Source organism: Myotis daubentonii, chromosome 2 (assembly GCF_963259705.1).
Source record: "Myotis daubentonii chromosome 2, mMyoDau2.1, whole genome shotgun sequence".
Classification (NCBI taxonomy): domain Eukaryota; kingdom Metazoa; phylum Chordata; class Mammalia; order Chiroptera; family Vespertilionidae; genus Myotis; species Myotis daubentonii.
The window spans coordinates 18,832,783-18,847,254 of NC_081841.1; positions in this window are offsets into that span (position 1 = coordinate 18,832,783).

Sequence of the window (14,472 nt, forward strand, 5' to 3'; positions counted from 1 at the left end):
CTCTTGAAGTGTTAGTGGGGGGATTCTGGGATGAATGAATATAGGAACAATAGAAAGGGATTTAATTGTTTTAAAAGGGAGGGGGAGATGACAACCGACCCAATAAGAAGGATTTCAGTGGCCTCTGGTGTTTTATAAAACTAAATGGGGGCGGGGGGAGAGGCCGGAGAATCTATTCACTCACATGATCTCAACATCCAGTATTTTTCTCCCACCCTTCTTCCACTCCCCTATCCTGAACTGTATATAGAGAAAACCAACACATATTCCATTGTTGAAGGCATTAATTTGAAATGTTTGGCCTTTTCTATGTAACAGGATGAAAAATAGAGTCCTTAACCTTAGGAAGCACATATTCTAGTGGGGAGAGAGCCAAAAATATTATTATAAGGAACAGGTGCTTAAATAAAATGTGGAATAGAAACATAGGTAAATTCAAGGAAGTCTTCATGGAGGAGGAAGCATTGAAATTGTACTTTGAAAATTCAATAGGCACTTACCAGGCTGTCAACCAGACAAGAGAATGAGGGAGGAGGACAGGAGTCAGGAGTAGCAACAGATGAGATCAAAATGGAAGAAGGTAAGAAATCATGACTAACCTTAGAAGCTATTCAAAGAGTTTCAATCTTATTTTATTCGTGCTGGGAATTCATTAGAGAAGTTTGAGTCAGAGGATGACATGGTCAGATATGTATGTTCATAAAGTCATTCTGGCACCCAGAGTATTGTAACAGTCTCCTAACAGTTTAAATTACTTCCATCCTTACTTCCTATAGTCTAGTCCCAATACAGCTGCCAGACTCATCCTGTTAAAATGTAATTCAGATCCTGACATCTGCTCAAAATCTCCAAGGGCTTCCCATTTCAAAGAAATAGAAATCCAGGGCCTTCTTATTACTTCTATAGATGTAGAGGTTCCACCTTTTCTGGCTCTCATTGGCTCTTTTTCTACTGCTCTATCTCTTTGTCTTTTCCACTCATTTCAAGCACTGGAAAATACCAGGCACAGATCTACCTTCCCTCTTAATCATATCTGTCTCCCAGATACTTGCATGGATCACAACCTAGTCTTCTCAAGACCCTTCCCAAAGGCCACATTTACAATAAAACCATCCCTGACCACCTTATATAAAATTTTACCTCTCTCTGCCCAACACTGGTATCCTCCTTCCTTATTTACCTTATTAACAATTATCACTTTCTAATATACTATTTAGTTTACCTATATATTTTATTGCCTGTCTCTTCCCGTTAGAAGTTAAGATTCGTAAGGGCAGGAATTTTCATTTGTTTTGTTTACTGCCCCATGCTTAGAAGAGTTCCTGCACAGAGCAGATCCTTAGTAAATATTTATTGAATAAATGAACTAGTGAAAGATAGAATAAAGGAGACTACAGAAAGACGAATCCTATTGGATTGAAAATAGGAGGCTGATATAATTGTGGAGAAGCCCTAAAAAGGTCAGTAGCAGTGCAGGTAGAAAAGTGAATGTAGGTCCAGGGATACCTGGGATGCAGAATCAACAGAAATTGAATCACTGCAGGGATTAAGAAGGGAGGAAGCATCTGGGAAGAATGACTCCCAGGTTTCTGTCTAGGGCAACCAGGTGAATGCTGATTATATCTGACCAGATAGAAAACATGGTAGAGCAGGAAAGAGAGAAAGGGAGAAGATGGTAGATTCTAGTTTTGATATGTTGAGTTCAAAGGTCTGATGAAAATTTGCCAGGATTGAACAGATGACTCTTAGATATTTCAATCTTGGAAAGAGGGTATGAAGTACTCATCTATTTCCCCCCTCCTGGTTCTTCTCTATGCAGATGAAACTCAAAATGAAACTATTCTGGCTCCTTATAGCCAGTTCTGAGTTCCAGAAAGCAGTAGAGCAATCCAGAACACCAGACAGGAATTCCAAGTGATAAAGAACAATAAAAGCAGATGAGAAGGCAAAACACATGACTATCAGGTGCAAAGAGTCATGACCTACCCTCATCCATTCCTTTAAGCTTGGGGGTAGAGTGGAGAGGAAGCTCTGCTATATACCAGGCACTCTGGCAGCTAGTAAAGACGCCCAGCACATTGTGACCTACTGTCTGCCCTAGGAACTCAATAGCCTAGTTCTAGACTCTGGATCATGACGCTCTTGGTTTCACTCAAAATGATAAGCATTAAGATGAAGGAAACTTAATTCTTAGGGTTAAGATAAATTTCTAAATAGAGACACTTCTAAGATATAGTTCTAATCTTATGAGAGAACTAATAAATGCTACCATCTTATATGAATCAACTAAAAATGGGTTGAATGAATTCTAAGAAACATACCACTACCAAGGGTGAAACATACCACAACCATGGGTTATTTTTTGAAGACCTTTCATACTGTTTTTCATAGTGTCTGCTCCAACTTCTATTCCTACCAACAGTGCCCAAGGGTTCACTTTTCTGCACATCCTTGCAAACACTTCTCTACTGATTTATTGATGATAGCTTTTCTGACTAGTGAGAAGTGATAACTCATTGTGATTTTAATTTTCATTTCTCTAAGGATTATTGACATTGAGCATCTTTTCATATGTCTATTGGCCATTTGTATTGTCCTCTTTGGAAAAGTGTCTATTCAAGTTCTCTGTGCATTTTTAAAATTGGATTATTTATTTATTGATTGATTTGTCTTGAATTATATGAGTTCCTTATAAATTTTGGATAGTAACCCTTTAACATATATATTATTGGCAAATATGTTCTCCCATTCAGTAGGTTGTCCTCTCTGTGGAAAAATTTTTTAGTTTGATATTATCCCATTTGTTTATTTTTTCTTTTGTTTCACTTGCTTTTGGAGATATATCAGACAAAAATATTGATATGAGAAATGTCAGATATTTTGCTGCCTATGTCTTCTTCTATGGTTTTGAGTCTTATATTTAAGCCTTTAATCTATTTTGAGTTTATTCTTATTTATGGTATAAGAAGGTGGTCTAGTTTTTTATTTTTCTACTTAAAATAAGTATCAGGGTTTTTGTTTGTTTGTTTTGTGTTTATTTGTTTTAATTAAAATTATCACTTGAGTCTTCCTCATGGTACCTTTCTTTATAGGTAGTTAGGTCTCACTTTCAAACTCCTGATTACCCACCCCATAGGTTCTAACTTTATTGTTTTTCTTCTTTCAGTGACGGGGACGGGGAGGGGGGGGCGCACGGGGGCAGGATGGAGAATCAAAGCATCAGGGCATCAATAACAGTGCTAACTATGTCCTTCCAAATGTCTGCAGACTCAATATTGTTCAAGAAGTCCAGTCCCCAACTTAGTGACAGGAAGGCCAGGCTAAGACAGAAGCCCTGACAGCAGGAGTCCAGCTGTATGAAGGAAATTGGCAGAGAAAGAGAGAGAATTCTGCTATAGTGGGCAGTGGTGGGAGAGATGTGAGTGAAGCATTTGAAAGGGAATACACATGGATACACACACATGTGCAGAACATGCCAAGAAATCACTACATAAAGGGATCACAGAGATTCACTGGATGGATGTCCTCCACTCAGTTTCTTCTACTCTATTTAATGCATCGTGCTCACAAATATTCATTAGGGCAGAATCTTAATGTCAGGCTCACACCAAGATCCCTGAGGCAGTATAAAAATAAATCTTGATCTGCCTTGTTTCTGAAATAAATTTTCATATTTTTTCTATCTCATTGGATTCCCTGAACCAAATCACTCAAGTACTAAACACATTGGAAAAAAAAAAAGTTAGTACATTTCCTCAAATCCCAAAATGATGCATAGTAGTTCTAATGTATTAGTTTTTCAAGCAACCTTTCTATTACATGGAATCTGGCTCTTATTCAAACAGTTCTGAGAGAAGACACATGACATTCTTTCAAACTTGATCAGTGGTGACAAGAGTGCTACATGGGTTTTCTTTTGGATTCTGACATGACAGTCACTGAAAAACAAAACACAAACCAGTGTTACTAAAGGACAGATCTTCTCACAGCTCATTTTGTCTGAAAATTACTAATAGCAAAGAAATAAATTCCATAAGAGAGAAATATTCATGATTAGTGGTGGCATTATTTGGTTTATGCTTGACTAAAATCTAATAGAAGGGCTTGTCAATAATATAGATGTTTCAAAATCATTAAAATCACTAAAAACAGCTAGTGAGGTGAGTCTCTATTTTTTCCAACTTTATATTATGAAAAATTTCAAGCATGTAGAATAATTGAAAGTATATTAGGTCTAATGAATAACAATTTAACTACCACCTAGATTCAACAGTTATTTATATTCTTTCATATTTGCTTATGTATAGATATTTTTTCTTTTTTGCTAGGTCGTTTGAAAGTAAATTGCAGATGATATAACATTTTGCCTGTAAATACTTCAGCAGCAGCTTCTAAAAATAAACACCTCCTACATAAACATAATTCTACCATGACATCTAAGAAAATTAACAATAATTCCATAATATAATCTATCATTCAGTGCATGCTTACCTTTAAATGTCTTTTAAAGCTGTTTTCTTATCCATTTATGATCTTTGTCTAAGTCAAAAATTTTGCCAGAGGCTGCAAAATGGTGATTTTTCTAATCCCACCATTCTTCTAAACTTAGTTGTGAGATTTTTTTTTTAAAGAGCTTTTCCTCAACAACCAGAGATAAACTATAATTCTTCCTAAAATGCATATAACAAATTATTTATACAGTGGGGCCTTGACTTACTAGTTTAATTTGTTCCATGACAGAGCTCGTAACTCAAATTACTTGTATGTTAAACTTTAAAGTGAACGAGTAAAACACGTGATGCTGGGCTGATGTTGTGGCATTCACTATGACATTCGCTGCACCAACTAGCGGTGGGGTATCTGAAGCTGGCTCATAACCCGAATTTTAGCTCGCAACTCAAAGCAAAAAATCAGCCGAGAGACGGCTCGTATCTTGAAAAACTCGTTAGTCGGGACACTCATAAGTCAAGACCCCACTGTATTGTGGTTTTGTTTTTTTTCAATCACTACATTTAAAGAGTTGATGGAATGGCCTCTTCCAATATTGTCTCTCTTACTCTGGATTCATGACTTGTATTTATTTATTTTTAAATCTTTATTGTTGAATGTATTACATACGTCCCCTTTTCCCCCTATTGACCTCTTCCAGCTCACTCCCGCCTCTCTTCCTTAGGCCTTTACCACCTTATTATCTGTGTCCTTGGGTTATGCATATATGCATACAAGTTCATTGGTTGATCTCTTCCCACCCACCCACCCTCCCTGCCTTCCCTCTGAGGTTTGATAGTCTATTCAATGCTTCTATGTCTCTGGATCTATTTTTGTTCATCAGTTTGTCTCTGGATCTATTTTTGTTCATCACTCACATATGAGTGAGATCATGTGATACTTATCTTTCTCTGGATGGCTTATTTTACTTAGCATAATTCTCTCCAGGTCCATCCATGCTATTGCAAATGTTAAGCATACTTTCTTTTGTACAGCTGTGTAGTATTCCATTGTGTAGATGTACCACAGGTTTTTAATCCACCCATCTGCTGATGACTACTTAGGTTGTTTCCAAATCTTAGCTATTATAAATTGTGATGTTATAAACATAGGGGTATTTATTCAATGTTTTAAACTTAATTATAATTTTTATTCTTTTGATGCTCAAATTGCCACAAATTAGGGGCAGTGCAACCCTATGGAGTTGCTCATGAGCCCTCTGACCCCCCACTGTTAGGCTTTGATTATTTCTTTGTCTTCTAGCAGTATATCCCCTTGTTCATATTGCCCCTCGTCCCAAATCTGGAGTTAGCCATTTCTCTAATGAGCTCTGGCACCCTTGACTGGAGAATGTAAGACAAGATCCAGTATTAAATGTACTCATTGCTATTGGGGTATTATTGTTTATAAAGCCCTTAGCGGTTTAGAAATTACAAATTCATTTTGATATTTCCCATTTTTAATTAAAATTAGAGGGTTTTATTAATGTCTTTGGTTTTATATTTATATTAGAATACCTTGGTTTCTAAAACATTAACATTTTTTGTTTTTTATACACTATATATTAGTTTCAAATTTATAATGCCAATGTTACTACTACTAAGAACAAAATCACTAAATGAAATTTAATATTTCTTTACAGTTGTTTTTAATTATATACTAGTACCCCATTATAGTCTTTGCATTGTGCTCAAAAGTCAGGTGGATGCCCAGGCCCAGTGGTCGGCAAACTGTGGCTCTCGAACCACATGTGGCTCTTTGGCCCCTTGAGTGTGGCTCTTCCACAAAATACCACATGCGGGCATGCACATACAGTGTGATTGAAACTTCATGGCCCATGTGCAGAAGTCGGTATTTTGTGGAAGAGCCACGCTCAAGGGGCCAAAGAGTCGCATGTGGCTCGTGAGCCGCAGTTTGCCGACCACTGTCCTATCCAGTTTGGCTCAGTGGATAGAGCATCAGCCTGCAGACCAAAGGGTCTCAGGTTCGATTACCATCAAGGGCATGTACCCTGACTGCAGGTTCCTCCCCAGCCTGGGCCCTGACCGGGGCTCCTGCAGGAGGCAACCAAATAATGTGTTTCTCTCACATCGATGTTTCTCTTGTTCTTTCCCTGTTTCTTCCACTCTCTCTAAAAATCAATGAAAAAATATCCTTGAGTGAGGATTAACATACAAAAAAAGTCAGGTGGCGTAAGTCCTTTTTTGTATGATTATGTTATCATTCTGATATAGAATCAGATTGATTTCTTTTCATTCATTTCCATTTGGGAGCTTATCTTTTTTCAATCCTTTGAATTAATTTTATTTGTTAAATATCTAAAATCCTATCTAATAAAGACATGATATGCAAATTGAGCATCACTTCACAACAAAGATGGCTATGCCCACAGCCAATAAGGAGGGAATATGTAAATTGATGTGACAAAGATGGCGGCTGCTGGGCCGGGATGCTTGCATCATCGCCATGGTGACAACACAGGCGTTCCACCCCACCCCAGCCACTCCGGGCCTCTGGGCAGTGTGTGAAGGTGGAAAGGCAGCTCCAGGCCGGAGCGAAGGCGGTGCCGGCAGCCAGGAGAAGGAAGGCCTATTCTTACACGAATCTTCATGTATCGGGCCTCTAGTATCCATATAATAAAAAATCAAAATTATATTAAAAGTTACACTTAAAGGAGTCTGGTTTTCATCTTCCCAATCCATATAAGTAACTATCTTTATTAAAACTGCCCTATCTTTCTAGTGTTGCTTAGCTAACAAGTAAGCAAATAGCCACATCGATTTTTATATAATCTCCTTTCTTAAGAAAGGCAGCATGCTATATACACAGATCAGGATTATGTTATTTTTCTCTTAACAATTTACCCTGGAGACCACCACATAACAATCTTTAAAGTAGACATAAAATAAATAAGTGAACTCACATAGAAGAACTTCCCATTGAGAAAAAAAGACTATGTTAATCAGAAGAGGAGTTATAAGACAACAACAAAGGAAGAGGAAGTTGATAATTGGAATGTCCATTTAGAAGAGAAAGTCACCATCCCATCTGGACCAAATGGCAGATAGAGAAGATATGTGAGGTTGAGGCCTTGAACCATCTGATCATCCTATGCCCAAGCATTACCTTTCTAATTATGACTTAGCATCCCTATTGGCTAGCTATTATTGCATAATATTCCATAACAAGCAATGCAAAAATTGCAGTAGCTTTCAACAATAAACTTTTGTTTCCTGCTTATAGATCTTTGGATTGGTATGGTTACTCTAGTTTAAACTTCAGGATGGGTGTCTCTGATTCCAGGACTCAGGATAAAGAACCGAACTTGAGCATACTCCTGTCACTATGCAGGGCAGCATCATAAGGACAGTCAAACCATACAAGCACATTTAAACCTTCAAATTGGATGTTTTACCCAGTATGCCCCTTGTATTTCATTGGTCAACTCAGGTCACATAGACAAGCTCCAAGTCAGTGAGGGCAGGTAAAAATATTCTGCCCTCAGTTAATCATGACAAAGGTGGGGAAAAAAGGAAGAATTATGAACAAGTAATAAAATAATAACTAAAACCCCACAGTAGTCCATGTAGCATGCACAAAGGAAGATACTGAGCTGCCCCTTTCTGATTTTATATTTCTCAGAGAAAATCAGTAATTTGGTCTCCTACTCTCTGAAAACTTGATTAATATAATTCTTCTACAGAAATACATGCATTTTCCCCTGGATTGACTACTCAGGTTTCTGTGCAAGGTATTTGCCAAGAACTGGGTAGGATGACCCATGCTAAAAAGTCTACACTCCATAGAGAGCAATGTTCAAATTTAGTCAATTAGACATATATTTGGTGGTACAGCATTCAGTCTTCATACACAGTTCAGATAACTTTCACCTCCTTCAGATGTCCCATTTTTACCAATGATTTTAAGAAGTGAATTCACATATATCTCTATCCAGCCAGACAGCAATGCTTACAACTTGGCAGAGTTGGAAGAGTGCTAGATTTTAATTCAGTCTTGATTTGTTAGCACTTATGATTCTGAACAAGTCATTTGATTTCCATGATCCTCATTTTCCTTAATGGTAAAATGGAGGAGATACTCCCTTACTTACCACACATATTGTGAGGATCTAAGTCAAAACAGACCAACTATAAAGTGGTAGAGAAATAGAAGACATTATTAATGAGGACCTTTCCTTTATCACACATTCTACTCTACCACCTCTCCTGGCCCTCTCTTCTAGCCACCTGTGTCCCTCACCTCCATGCACACACTGTTCAACTCTCAGAATTAACCAGACTAAATGGTAGGGCACTCAGTAGGCTCATGCCACAGAATTGGTCCATGAATCATCTCTGTATGTGCAGCCTGCTTCTGGCTGATGGCAGCTGTGCACCACTAATGGCCTCCAAGCATCAGAGCCGCTCTAGTGCAGCAATTATTTGCATTAATCAAAGGCTTCAAGCAAATCTCCCATTTTTGGCTGAATCATAAAAGTGCCCATATGAGAGATTTCACAGGAAAAGGGATGATGTGGGTTCATGTTACTACTATGGTACTCTGCTTCTCATCAACGTCTCACTCATAGAGGGTCAACTTTGCTGAAGAATATTATCCATATGTAAGCTTACTTAACAAAAGAGAATGTGGTGGTACAAGTGCTTAAACATACTTGTTAATTAATATTTGAATGGGTTGAATAGCATATTGTATACACATTCCAATTCCACAGGGCTCTCTAAGTGTGGAAATTATGTAGAGCTCATCAGTATAGATAGATGCCTGTTTGAATAGTTCCAGGTGGGATTTTAAATGAATCATCCTCAGCCTTACATTTGAGGCTAATACCACACACAGACAGAGGCATGAACCCCAGGAATATGAAGCCACTTTCATCCTGAAGAATGGATGGGGTCCATTTTCCAGAGGCCCCATCAATTCCCAAATGAAGCATCCCAGATAACAGGGTCCTGAGGCCACATGAGTCCTTCCTTTCATCCTCAGGACAATTAGTAGAAAGAGGACATCTAAATACCAAGACTGAGAGGATATGCCCCCCCAAAAACCAGAACAGACTGGAAACCTAAAAGGTACCACAAAAGAGGGCTTTGGGAGCTTAGGAAGATTCCTGTCAAACCCACTGGATTACTCTGAGGTCAAACTAAATCTAAACTCCTTTAACTATCCAACACAGATAGAAAAGAAAAGGGAGGCTGAAAAAATTTTTCAATCAGTGTATGCTGACTTTTTCTCTATGCTGTAGGAGTATTAGAATAATGAGAAGGAAATTCTGCAGCAATTGAATTCTAAGAGGCCCATGACATGAGGCCATATTCGTTGAGGAGCACAGTGGGTGAGCTGGAGGGAAGAGAGACTCAGCCAGGCTTAAAGAATTTCTTCTCCTCCAGAGACCTTTGCCTGCATGTCCTGAGTTCTCTAGCCTATCAGTAGTCAACTCAGATTATTGCTTTAAAATTTCACCCTGTATTTTTTTCTAAAATAATAAGAACTTACATTTTAATGAAAGGATCATTATCATATTCAAGCATACCCTCTCCCACAGGACTTTAACTATTTGCATATTTATGATTCTGCTGGGCGAAAGCTGAAAGAAATTTACAAATGAACAAAGGAAAGGAAGACATTGACTTCTGAAAAGACTGTCATAAAATGTTGTTTGTAATGATTTTCTTTGTATTATCCACATTCACTCAACCTTTGTCAGGTAAACATGCCCCAAGCTTCTTCTAGAGTATCACTTTCTCCTCCACTCTCACTGCTTCTGTGAGAAGTGATGGCATTCTTGGCTTTAAAGGAGGGTCATGTGACTCAGGCTTGTCTGTGTAAAGCATCACTTTCTCCTGGGTTATATATAAGCTAGTTTGCAGATATGTGACCCAACTGTGCTAATAACTGTTCATTGAAATGGCTGGTAAAGAGAGGGATTCTCTTTTTGCCTTGCATTTGAACCTGGAAAGATGCAGTCCCAGCACTGTGGACAGGAACTGCATAGAGACTACAAAGAAGCCATGATGGAGATCCAAAATTAAGAGAGACCAAGGTCTGTATTAAGCCCTAGACTTTAAGATTGCATGAACCACTAATGTCTGTTTCTTCACTGAAGCCCATTTGAGCTTAGTTTCTTGTGCATCCTGACCTGAATACACCATGCCAAAGAGATTAAAAACTGTGTTGCAGCCCAGCCAGCATGGCTCAGTGGTTGAGTGATGACCTAAGAACCAGGAGGTCATGGTTTGATTCCCGGTCAGGGCATATGTCTGGTTGTGGGCTCTATCCCCAGTCGGGGACATGCAGTAAGCAGCCCATCTATGATTCTCTCTCATCATGTATGTTTCTGTTTCTCTCCCTCTCCCTTCCTCTCTGAAATCAATAAAAATATATTTTTAAAAAACTGTGTTGCACAGCATGGATGGAACTGGAGAGCATTATACTAAGTGAAATAAGCCAGTCAATGAAGGAAAAATACCACATGATCTCACTCATTCATGGATAATAGAGTCCATTATAAACTTTTGAACAATAATAGATACAGAGGCAGAGCTGCCTCAAACAGATTGTCAAACTGCAGCGGGAAGGCCGGGGAGGGTGGGTGCAGGAGATAGGGGGGTAAGAGATCAACCAAAGGACTTGTATGCATGCATATAAGCATAACCAATGGACATAAGACACCGGGGGATAGGGGAGGCTAGGGGACTGTCTAGGGCGGGGGGAAAAAATGGACACATATGTAATACCCTTTGTAATACTTTAAGCAATAAAAAAAAAAACTGTGTTGCATATTTCACTCTCCAAAGAAGGAAATATCAACACTATTTCCAAGCCTAACCTACAATAGTAATGAAAAATGGTTAGGAACGGGAAGACCTGCTTTCTGGTTCCACAAGTGCCCCTAACTATCTGTGAGTCAGTGCAGGCACCTCAGTGTTCTCATCTAGGGAATAAGGGGTCCCAACTGGAGGATTTCTAAGGGTTTTCCAGCCCCAGAGTTCCACGCTAATACTTGCCCAATAATCTTGACTAGGAGGACATATGAGAAAGAACCAGAAAGAATGTTTTCTATTCAATAGGGCACTTACTCAAATGGCCAGATTTTTGTTCTTTTTTTAAAATCTTCATTGGAGGATACACTTATTGGTTTTTTTGTTTTTGTTTTTGTTTTTGTTTAAGAGAGAGAGAGAGAGAGAGAGAGAGAGAGAGAGAGAGAGAGAGAAACATTAATTGGTTGCCCCTCATACAGGCCCCAACCAGGGACCAAACCCACAACCTAGATATGTACCCTGATGAGAATGGAACCCACCACCTTTAAGTGTATGGGATGACGCTCCAACCAACTGAGACACACTGGCCAGGGCAAGGTGTTCTTTAATCAGCTCTACCACAGTCCCTAAAGCCTGAAGGCAATGGGCATGCTTTAAAAAAATAAATCAAAGAAATATACACCTTAATACATGCACTTCTTCACCTGTTAGAGAGGTCTCCTATGTAAATCAGATTAAGCTATTTTCCAATTTTCAAACTAGGCCAGCTGGGCAAAGATGCAACATCTTTGATAAATGAGAAGGAAAGCCTCATTAAAGAGACCATCCACACTTTCGTGTCTTCCATTTTTTTTCCCGTGGAGAATCTGTACAAGCTGCAGTTAACGATTGGAACAGTCTGCAGGCTGCAGTTAACGATCCACGTGGTGTTTGTGTTTCTGCTGAACTTGTTTATTTGCATTTAAAAGAGATTTGAGGGTTGATGTAAGCACTTTGATGGGATTTATGGCAAAGACAAAGGTCAGCTAACATTTTGATCCGTGGATAGAAAACTGAAAGTAAATTGGTAACCAATAGTACTGAAGTTACCTTTTGGAGCATAAGGGATCAAAACAGAAGACATAACTAAAAGGAAAGAGGGTGGGAACACTGATCTCATTTTTGGAATTTAAATACTTTTCTTTTGCAGCTACAAAATGAAGAGAAAAGGTACTTTGGAGATCCATCAATCAATATATATCTGAAAGTGAAAAAATTGAAATGATATTGACCCTTATGTGAATGATTTGGATAAAAAGATAAGAATAGTGTGCCTATGAGATTGCCTGCCTTCAGGAGGACCACCTGAAACAAAGGAGAATAAGAATGGAAGCATTCTATCAGCTCAAAGTCACCTCAACACGAAACGTCTTTCAACTCAAGTGATTCAGATGTTCATGATACTCCTGGGGCAGTGGTCGGCAAACTCATTTGTCAACAGAGCCAAATATCAACAGTACAATGATTGAAATTTCTTTTGAGAGCCAAATTTTTTACACATAAACTATATAGGTAGGTACATTGTTATTAACTTAATTAGGGTACTCTTAAGGCTTAGGAAGAGCCACATTCAAAGGGCCAAAGAGCCGTATGTGGCTTGCGAGCCACAGTTTGCCCACCATGGTCCCTGGGGACTTCCCTAGGAAAGAGGGATCTATGAACTTTCTGGTGAAGAAACAGCAGAGTCACGGGGAAAGGTTTGGATGCAAACACATGAATTTAAGACCCAGAGTCATTGCTTTTTGTGTGATCCTTGAGATTAAGAGTATCTAGCCTCATTTCTCTCATCTACACAGTGAAGAGCACAGCAATTACCTCACAGTTTTAGTAAAGACTTAATGCTTTCTCCTTGGTCCCACTAAGCTGAAGCCAACGCCTCTCCTTCACGCTTCCTTTAAAGCTGAATGTATGCTCCTTTGATAGCCCACACCAGGATCCAGGAATGCTGTCTGTGTGGCCTTCTGTCTCTGTCAGCACACTGCAGGCTCTTTAGGGACATATTTGCATTCACTTACTGCTTTTGATTGAATATCTATGATGGGACAGGCAGACTCTTGGGTACGCAGAATTTGTCAGCGAATAAGAAAGACATAGTGCCTGCCCTCAGTGGGCTTATATTTTGGGTCAGGCAGAAAACAGACAACACCATTTTGTTTGTGAGATAAGGAGCACGGCACCTTTAGAAATAGAAAGCATCCTAGATCCTCAATTATTTTTTAAAGGAATTATTAAATTAATAAATGGGTAAATGAATAAATGAATAAGGAAATCACTGTTTAACCCATCTCCATTGGAAGCATCAAGAACTCCTTAATTATATAGGTGTGGCAATGGAGGATAAGAAAGATTAAGCGACTGATCAAAATCTCTCATTTGGTTAAGTGCTTTGGACGATTTTCTCCACTACTTTGTTCAAAATATTTAGAATCATGGGAATGCCATAATTTAAAATTCAGCCACAGTTTACAGAGAAAGAAAAGCTCTACTTTTCAGATTTATTGGTGCAGAAGGTATAAGCATGGAACCTTTGATCTATAAAACAATGTTCCTGTTGGGAATCAGATGGCACACAGGGTAGACTGCCTACTGTACAGTATTAGTTCCTTCTTTTGATTTTGATTTAAACTTTCTTCAAAGTCTCAAATTCTTCAGTAACTTCTAGAAATGATAATTGTATCTCTCAGGAGATATGTCTAATGTTTAAAAAGAATCATTGACTTCTAAGACAATGAAGGGGCTTTTTACACTAGCCACAGCAGCCAAATCTATTTATCAATAGCCCCTCTCTCCTAAATGAGTTAATATAAGTACTCATAGGAACAAGACTATTGATGTTTAGTGTATCTAGAGCCTTTTTTAATTTTCCCACTGCTGAGTAGCAATGAAAGACAATTTGTCTTTTAACATAGGAGTAAGTAGAGATGTAGTGGAAAGTACACTGGTCTATCCCAAGTGTTCCAAAACCAGGTCAACTCTCCTAACTGTGGTTTTCATTTTTTCTCCCCAAAATCACTTAACTTCTCATTTGTAAGTAAAAATAAAACTGGAAAATCTCTTAAAGTCTCACACAGCTCTGATATTCGGTGATTCTAATATTTCCATTTTCTCCATGTGTTAGATGCAAAGTTCAGTTTTTTAGATGCGGAGCACTATTTTATCTGGTGGT